The sequence below is a fragment of the Somniosus microcephalus genome, chromosome 16, assembly GCF_052327205.1.
Source record: "Somniosus microcephalus isolate GS21.2 chromosome 16, FLI_Smic_1.0, whole genome shotgun sequence".
Taxonomy (NCBI): Eukaryota; Metazoa; Chordata; class Chondrichthyes; order Squaliformes; family Somniosidae; genus Somniosus; species Somniosus microcephalus.
Window position 1 is genome coordinate 358,016 of NC_141002.1, and position 10,552 is coordinate 368,567.

Genomic DNA, 10,552 nt, shown 5'->3' on the forward strand with positions numbered 1-10,552 from the left:
TGTGAGACATCACACTACACCATTCCAGTATGGGCTGTGAGACATCACACTAAACCATTCCAGTATGGGCTGTGAGACATCACACTACACCATTTCAATACAGGCTGTGTGAGACATCACACTACACCATTCCAGTATAGGCTGTGTGAGACATCACACTACACCATTCCAGTATGGGCTGTGTGAGACATCACACTATACCATTCCAGTATGGGCTGTGTGAGACATCACACGACACCATTCCAGTATGGGCAGTGTGAGACATCACACTACACCATTCCAGTATGGGCTGTGAGACATCACACTACACCGTTCCAGTATGGGCTGTGAGACATCACACTACACCATTCCAGTATGGGATTTGTGAATGCACACTACACAATTCCCGTATGGGCTGTGTGAGACATCGCACTACACCATTGCTGCATGGCCTGTGTCAGGCATCACACTACACCATTCCAGTATGGGCAGTGTGAGACATCACACTGCACCATTCCAGTATGGGCTGTGAGACATCCCACTACACCATTCCAGTATGGGCTGTGAGACATCACACTACACCATTCCATAATGGGCTTTGAGACATCACACTACACAATTCCAGGATGGGCTGTGTGAGACATCACACTACACCATTCCAGTATGGGCTGTGTGAGAAATCACACTATACCATTCCAGTATCGGCTGTGTGAGACATCACACTACACCATTCCAGTATGGGTTGTATGAGAAATCACACTGTACCATTCCAGTATGGGCTGTGTGAGACATCACACTACACCTTTCCAGTATAGGCTGTGTGAGACATCACACTACACAATTCCAGTATGGGCTGTGTGAGACATTACACACCACCATTCCAGTATGGGCTGTGAGACATCACACTGCACAATTCCAGTATGTGCTGTGGCACATCACACTACACCATTCCAGTTTGGGCTGTGAGACATCACATTACACCATTTCAGTATGGATTGTGTGAGACATCACAGTACACCATCCCAGTATGGGCTGTGTGAGACATCACACTACACCATTCAAGTATGGGCTGTGAGACATCACAACACACCATTCCAGTATGGGCTGTGTGAGGCATCACACTAAACCATTCCATTATGGGCTGTGTGAGACATCGCACTACACCATTCCAGTATGGGCTGTGTGAGACATCACACTACACCATTCCAGTATCGGCTGTGAGACATCAAACTACACCACTCCAGTATCGGCTGTGTGAGGCATGACACTTCACCATTCCAGTATGGGCTGTGTGAGACATCACATGACACCATTCCAGTATGAGCTGTGAGATATCACACTACACCATTCCAGTATGGGCTGTGAGGCATCACACTACACCATTCCAGTATGGGCTGTGAGACATCACACTACACCATTCCAGTATGGGCTGTGTGAGACATCACACTACACCATTCCAGTATGGGCTGTTTGAGACATCACACTACACCATTCCAGTATTGGCTGTGTGAGACATCACATGACACCATTCCAGAATGGGCTGTGAGACATCACACTACACCATTCCAATATGGGCTGTGTGAGACATCACACTACACCATTCCAGCATGTGCTGTGAGACATCACACTGCACCATTCCAGTATGGGCTGTGAGGCATCATACGACACCATTCCAGTATGGGCTGTGAGACATCACACTACACCATTCCAGTATGGGCTGTCTGAGACATCACACTGCACCATTCCAGTATGGGCTGTGTGAGACATCAAACTACATCATTTCAGTATGGGCTGTGTGAGACATCACACTACACCATTCCAGTATGGGCTGTGTGAGACATCACACTACACCATTCCAGTATGGGCTGTTTGAGACATCACACGACACCATTCCAGTATGGGCTGTGTGAGACATCACCCTAGACCATTCCAGTATGGGCTGTGTCAGACATCACACGACACCATTCCAGTATGGACTGTGTGAGACATCACACTACACCATTCCAGTATGGGCTGTGAGATATCACATGACACCATTCCAGAAAGGGCTGTGAGACATCACACTACACCATTCCAATATGGGCTGTGTGAGACATCACACTACACCATTCCAGCATGTGCTGTGAGACATCACACTGCACCATTCCAGTATGGGCTGTGAGGCATCATACGACACCATTCCAGTATGGGCTGTGAGACATCACACTACACCATTCCAGTATAGGCTGTGTGAGACATCACACTGCACCATTCCAGTATGGGCTGTGTGAGACATCAAACTACATCATTTCAGTACGGGCTGTGTGAGAAATCACACTACACCATTCCAGTATGGGCTGTGTGAGACATCACACTACACCATTTCTGTATGGGCTGTGTGATACGTCACACTACACCATTCCAGTATGGGCTGTGTGAGACATCACACTACACCACTACAGTATGGGCTGTCTGAGACATCATACTACACCATTCCAGTATGGGCTGTGTGAGACATCACACTACACCATTCCAGTATGGGCTGCGAGACATCACACTACACCATTCCAGCATGGGCAGTGTGAGACATCACACACCACCATTCCAGAATGGGCTGCGAGACATCACACTACACCATTCCAATATGGGCTGTGTGAGACATCACACTACACCATTCCAGCATGTGCTGTGAGACATCACACTACACCATTCCAGTATGGGCTGTGAGGCATCACACTACACCATTCCAATATGGGCTGTGAGGCATCACACTACACCATTCCAGTATGAGCTGTGTGAGGCATCACACTGCACCACTCCAGTATGGGCTGTGTGAGACATCACACTACACCATTTCAGTATGGGCTGTGTGAGACATCACACTACACCATTCCAGTATGGGCTGTGAGACAGCAAACTACACCATTCCAGTATGGGCTGTGTGACATCACACTACACCATTCCAGTATGGGCTGTGTGAGACATCAAACTACACCATTTCAGTATGGGCTGTGTGAGACATCACACTACACCATTTCAGTATGGGCTGTGTGAGACATCACACTACACCATTTCAGTATGGGCTGTGTGAGACATCACACTACACCATTCCAGTATGGGCTGTGAGACATCAAACTACACCATTCCAGTATGGGCTGTGTGATATCAGACTACACCATTCCAGTATGGGCTGTGTGAGACATCACACTACACCATTTCAGTATGGGCTGTGTGAGACATCACACTACACCATTCCAGTATGGGCTGTGTGAGACATCACACTACACCATTCCAGTATGGGCTGTGTGAGACATCACACTACATCATTCCAGTATCGGCTGTGTGAGACATCATACTACACCATTCCAGTATGGGCTGTGTCAGACATCACACGACACCATTCCAGAATGGGCTATGAGACATCACACTGCACCATTCCAATAAGGGCTGTCTGAGACATCACACTACACCATTCCAGTATGGGCTGTGAGGCATCATACAACACCATTCCAGTATGGGCTGTGAGACATCACACTACACCATTCCAGTATGGGCTGTGTGAGACATCACACTGCACCATTCCAGTATGGGCTGTGTGAGACATCAAAATACACCATTTCAGTGTGGGCTGTGTGAGACATCACACTACACCATTCCAGTATGGGCTGTGTGAGACATCACACTGCACCATTCCAGTATGGGCTGTGTGAGACATCACACTACACCATTCCAGTATGGGCTGTGTGAGACATCACACTACACCATTCCAGTATGGGCTGTGTGATACATCACACTACACCATTCCAGTATGGGCTGTGTGAGACATCACACTACTCCACTATAGTATGGGCTGTGTGAGACATCACACTGCACCACTCCATTATGGGCTGTGAGATATCAAACTGCACCATTCCAGTATGGGCTGTGTGACACATCACACTACACCATTCCAGTATGGGCTGTGAGATATCACACTACACCATTCCAGTATGGGCTGTGTGAAACATCACACTACACCATTCCAGTCTGGGCTGTGTGAGACATCACACTACACCATTACAGTATGGGCTGTGTGAGACATCACACTACACCATTCCAGTATGGGCTGTGAGATATCAAACTGCACCATTCCAGTATGGGCTGTGTGACACATCACACTACACCATTCCAGTATGGGCTGTGAGATATCACACTACACCATTCCAGTATGGGCTGTGTGAAACATCACACTACACCATTCCAGTCTGGGCTGTGTGAGACATCACACTACACCATTCCAGTATGGGCTGTGTGAGACATCTCACTACACTATTCCAGTATGGGCTGTGTGAGACATCACACTTCACCATTCCAGTATGGGCTGTGAGGCATCACACTACACCATTCCAGTATGGGCTGTGAGACATCACACTACACCATTCCAGTATGGGCTGTGTGAGACATCACACTGCACCACTCCAGTATGGGCTGTGTGAGACATCACACTACACCATTTCAGTATGGGCTGTGTGAGACATCACACTACACCATTGCAGTATGGGCTGTGAAACATCACACTACACCATTCCAGTATGGGCTGTGTGAGAAATCACACTACACCATTCCAGTATGGGCTGTGTGAGACATCACACTACACCATTCCAGTATCGGCTGTGTGAGCCATCACACTGCACCGTTCCAGTTTGGGCTGTGTGAGACATCACATTACAGCATTCCAGTATGAGCTGTGAGATATCACACTACACCATTCCAGTATGGGCTGTGTGAGACATCACACTAGACCATTCCAGTATGGGCTGTGTGAGACATCACACTACACCATTCCTATATCGGCTGTGTGAGACATCACACTACACCATTCCTATCTCGGCAGTGTGAGACATCACACTACACCATTCCAGTATCGGCTGTGTGAGACATCACACTACACCTTTCCAGTATGGGCTGTGAGACATCACACTACACCATTCCAGTATGAGCTGTGTGAGACATCACACTACACCATTCCAGTATGGGCTGTGTGAGCCATCACACGACACCATTCCAGTATGGGCTGTGTGAGACATCACACTACACCATTCCAGTATGGGCTGTGTGAGACATCACACTACACCACTCCAGTATGGGCTGTGTGAGACATCAAACTACACCATTCCAGTATGGGCTGTGTTAGACATCATACTACACCATTGCAGTATGTGCTGTGTGAGACATCACACTACACCATTCTAGTGTGGGCTGTGAGACATCACACTACACCATTCCAGTATGGGCTGTGTGAGACTTCACACTATACCATTCCTGTATGGACTGTGAGACAGCAAAATATACCATTCCATTATGGGCTGTGTGAGACTTCACACTACACCATTCCAGTATGGAATGTGAGACATCACAGTACACCATTCCAGTATGTGCTGTGTGAGACATCACACTACACCATTTCAGTATGGGCTGTGCAAAACATCACACTACACCATTCCAGTATGGGCTGTGTGAGACATCATAGTGCAACATTCCAGTATGGGCTGTGTGAGACATCACACTACACCATTCCAGTATCGGCTGTGAGACATCAGACTACAACATTCCAGTATGGACTGTGTGAGAAATCACACTACGCCATTCCAGTATGGGCTGTGTGAGACATCACACTACACCATTCCAGTAAAGGCTGTGTGAGACATCACACTACAACATTCCAGTATGGGCTGTGTGAGACATCACACTGCACCATTCCAGTATGGGCTGTGTGAGACATCACACTCCACCATTCCAGTATCGGCTGTGTGAGGCATCACACTGCACCGTTCCAGTATGGGCTGTGTGAGGCATCACACTACACCATTCCAGTATGGGCTGTGTGAGACATCACACTACACCATTCCAGTATGGGCTGTGTGAGACATCACACTACACCATTCCAGTATCGGCAGTGTGAGGCATCACACGACACCATTGCAGTATGGGCTGTGTGAGACATCACACTACACCATTCCAGTATGGGCTGTGTGAGACATCACACTACACCATTCCAGTATGGGCTGCGTGAGACATCACACTACACCATTCCAGTGTGGGCTGTGAGACGTCACACTACACCATTCCAGTATGGGCTGTGAGACATCACACTACACCACTCCAGTATGGGCTGTGAGACGTCACACTACACCATTCCAGTATGGGCTGTGAGACATCACACTACACCACTCCAGTATATGCTGTGTGAGACATCACACTACACCATTCCAGTATGGGCTGTGAGATGTCACACTACACCACTCCAGTATGGGCTGTGAGACATCACACTACACCATTCCAGTATGGGCTGTGTGAGACATCACACTGCAACATTCCAGTATGGGCTGTGTGAGACATCACTCTGCACCATTCCAGTGTCGGCTGTGTGAGACATCACACTACACCATTCCAGTATGGGCTGTGAGACATCACACAACACCATTCCAGTATAGGCTATGAGATATCGCACTACACCATTCCAGTATGGGCTGTGTGAGACATCACACTGCACCATTACAGTATGAGCTGTGTGAGACATCACACTACACCATTCCAGTATGGGCTGTGAGGCTTCACACTACACCATTGCAGTATGGGCTGTGTGAGACATCACACTACACCATTCCAGTATGGATTGTGTGTGACATCACACTACACCATTCCAGTATGGGCCGTGTGAGACATCACACTCCACCATTCCAGAATGGGCAGCGAGACATCACACTACATCATTCCAGTATGGGCTGTGAGACATCACACTACACCATTCCAGAATGGGCTGTGAGACATCACACTACACCATTCCACTATGGACTGTGTGAGACATCACACTGCACCATTCCGGTATGGGCTGTGTGAGACATCACACTACACCATTCCAGTATGGGCTGTGAGACATCACACTACACCATTCCACTATGGACTGTGTGAGACATCACACTGCACCATTCCGGTATGGGCTGTGTGAGACATCACACTACACCATTCCATTATGGGCTGTGTGAGACATCATACTACACCATTATATTATGGACTGTGAGACATCACACTACAACATTCCAGTATGTGCTGTGTGACACATCACACTACACCATTCCAGTATGGGCTGTGGGACACATCACACTACACCATTCCAGAATGGGCTGTGAGACATCACACTACACCATTCCAGTATGGGCTGTGTGAGACATCACACTGCAACATTGCAGTATGGGCTGTGAGACATCACACTACAACATTCCAGTATGGGTTGTGTGAGACATCACACTACACCATTCCAGAATGGGCTCTGAGACATCACACTACACCATTCCAGTATGAGATTTGTGAGACATCACACTACACCATTGCAGTATGGGCTGTGAGACATCACACTACAACATTACAGTATTGGCTGTGTGACACATCACACTACACCATTCCAGTATGGACTTTGAGACATCACACTGCACCATTCCAGTATGGGCTGTGTGAAACATCACACTACACCATTCCAGTATGGGCTGTGTGAGACATCACACTACACCATTCCAGTATGGGCTGTGTGAGGCATCAAACCACACCATTCCAGTATGGGCTGTGAGACATCACACTACACCATTCCAGTATGGGCTGTGTGAGACATGACACTACACCATTCCAATATGGGCTGTGTGAGACATCACACTACACCATTCCAGTATGGGCTGTGTGAAACATCACACCACTCCACTATAGTATGGGCTGTGTGAGACATCACACTGCACCACTCCATTATGGGCTGTGTGAGACATCACACTACACCATTTCAGTATGGGCTGTGTGAGACATCACACTACACCATTCCAGTATGGGCTGTGAGATATCAAACTGCACCATTCCAGTATGGGCTGTGTGACACATCACACTACACCATTCCAGTATGGGCTGTGAGATATCACACTACACCATTCCAGTATGGGCTGTGTGAAACATCACACTACACCATTCCAGTCTGGGCTGTGTGAGACATCACACTACACCATTCCAGTATGGGCTGTGTGAGACATCTCACTACACTATTCCAGTATGGGCTGTGTGAGACATCACACTACACCATTCCAGTATGGGCTGTGAGGCATCACACTACACCATTCCAGTATGGGCTGTGAGACATCACACTACATCATTCCAGTATGGGCTGTGTGAGACATCACACTACACCATTTCAGTATGGGCTGTGTGAGACATCACACTACACCATTGCAGTATGGGCTGTGAAACATCACACTACACCATTCCAGTATGGGCTGTGTGAGAAATCACACTACACCATTCCAGTATGGGCTGTGAAACATCACACTACACCATTCCAGTATGGGCTGTGTGAGACATCACACTACACCATTCCAGTATCGGCTGTGTGAGCCATCACACTGCACCGTTCCAGTTTGGGCTGTGTGAGACATCACATTACAGCATTCCAGTATGAGCTGTGAGATATCACACTGCACCATTCCAGTATGGGCTGTGTGAGACATCACACTAGACCATTCCAGTATGGGCTGTGTGAGACATCACACTACACCATTCCTATATCGGCTGTGTGAGACATCACACTACACCATTCCTATCTCGGCAGTGTGAGACATCACACTACACCATTCCAGTATCGGCTGTGTGAGACATCACACTACACCTTTCCAGTATGGGCTGTGAGACATCACACTACACCATTCCAGTATGAGCTGTGTGAGACATCACACTACACCATTCCAGTATGGGCTGTGTGAGCCATCACACGACACCATTCCAGTATGGGCTGTGTGAGCCATCACACTACACCATTCCAGGATGGGCTGTGAGACATCACACTACACCATTCCAGTATGGGCTGTGTGAGACATCACACTACACCAATCCAGTATGGGCTGTGTGAGACATCAAACTACACCATTCCAGTATGGGCTGTGTTAGACATCATACTACACCATTGCAGTATGTGCTGTGTGAGACATCACACTACACCATTCTAGTGTGGGCTGTGAGACATCACACTACACCATTCCAGTATGGGCTGTGTGAGACTTCACACTATACCATTCCAGTATGGACTGTGAGACAGCAAAATATACCATTCCAGTATGGGCTGTGTGAGACTTCACACTACACCATTCCAGTATGGAATGTGAGACATCACAGTACACCATTCCAGTATGTGCTGTGTGAGACATCACACTACAACATTTCAGTATGGGCTGTGCAAAACATCACACTACACCATTCCAGTATGGGCTGTGTGAGACATCATAGTGCAACATTCCAGTATGGGCTGTGTGAGACATCACACTACACCATTCCAGTATCGGCTGTGAGACATCAGACTACAACATTCCAGTATGGACTGTGTGAGACATCACACTACACCATTCCAGTAAAGGCTGTGTGAGACATCACACTACAACATTCCAGTATGGGCTGTGTGAGACATCACACTGCACCATTCCAGTATGGGCTGTGTGAGACATCACACTACACCATTCCAGTATCGGCTGTGTGAGGCATCACACTGCACCGTTCCAGTATGGGCTGTGTGAGGCATCACACTACACCATTCCAGTATGGGCTGTGTGAGACATCACACTACACCATTCCAGTATGGGCTGTGTGAGACATCACACTACACCATTCCAGTATCGGCAGTGTGAGGCATCACACGACACCATTGCAGTATGGGCTGTGTGAGACATCACACTACACCATTCCAGTATGGGCTGTGTGAGACATCACACTACACCATTCCAGTATGGGCTGCGTGAGACATCACACTGCACCATTCCAGTGTGGGCTGTGAGACGTCACACTACACCATTCCAGTATGGGCTGTGAGACATCACACTACACCACTCCAGTATGGGCTGTGAGACGTCACACTACACCATTCCAGTATGGGCTGTGAGACATCACACTACACCACTCCAGTATATGCTGTGTGAGACATCACACTACACCATTCCAGTATGGGCTGTGAGATGTCACACTACACCACTCCAGTATGGGCTGTGAGACATCACACTACACCATTCCAGTATGGGCTGTGTGAGACATCACACTGCAACATTCCAGTATGGGCTGTGTGAGACATCACTCTGCACCATTCCAGTGTTGGCTGTGTGAGACATCACACTACACCATTCCAGTATGGGCTGTGTGAGACATCACACTGCAACATTGCAGTATGGGCTGTGAGACATCACACTACAACATTCCAGTATGGGTTGTGTGAGACATCACACTACACCATTCCAGAATGGGCTGTGAGTCATCACACTACACCATTCCAGTATGAGATTTGTGAGACATCACACTACACCATTGCAGTATGGGCTGTGAGACATCACACTACAACATTACAGTATTGGCTGTGTGACACATCACACTACACCATTCCAGTATGGACTTTGAGACATCACACTGCACCATTCCAGTATGGGCTGTGTGAAACATCACACGACACCATTCCAGTATGGGCTGTGTGAGACATCACACTACACCATTCCAGTATGGGCTGTGTGAGGCAACAAACCACACCATTCCAGTATGGGCTGTGAGACAT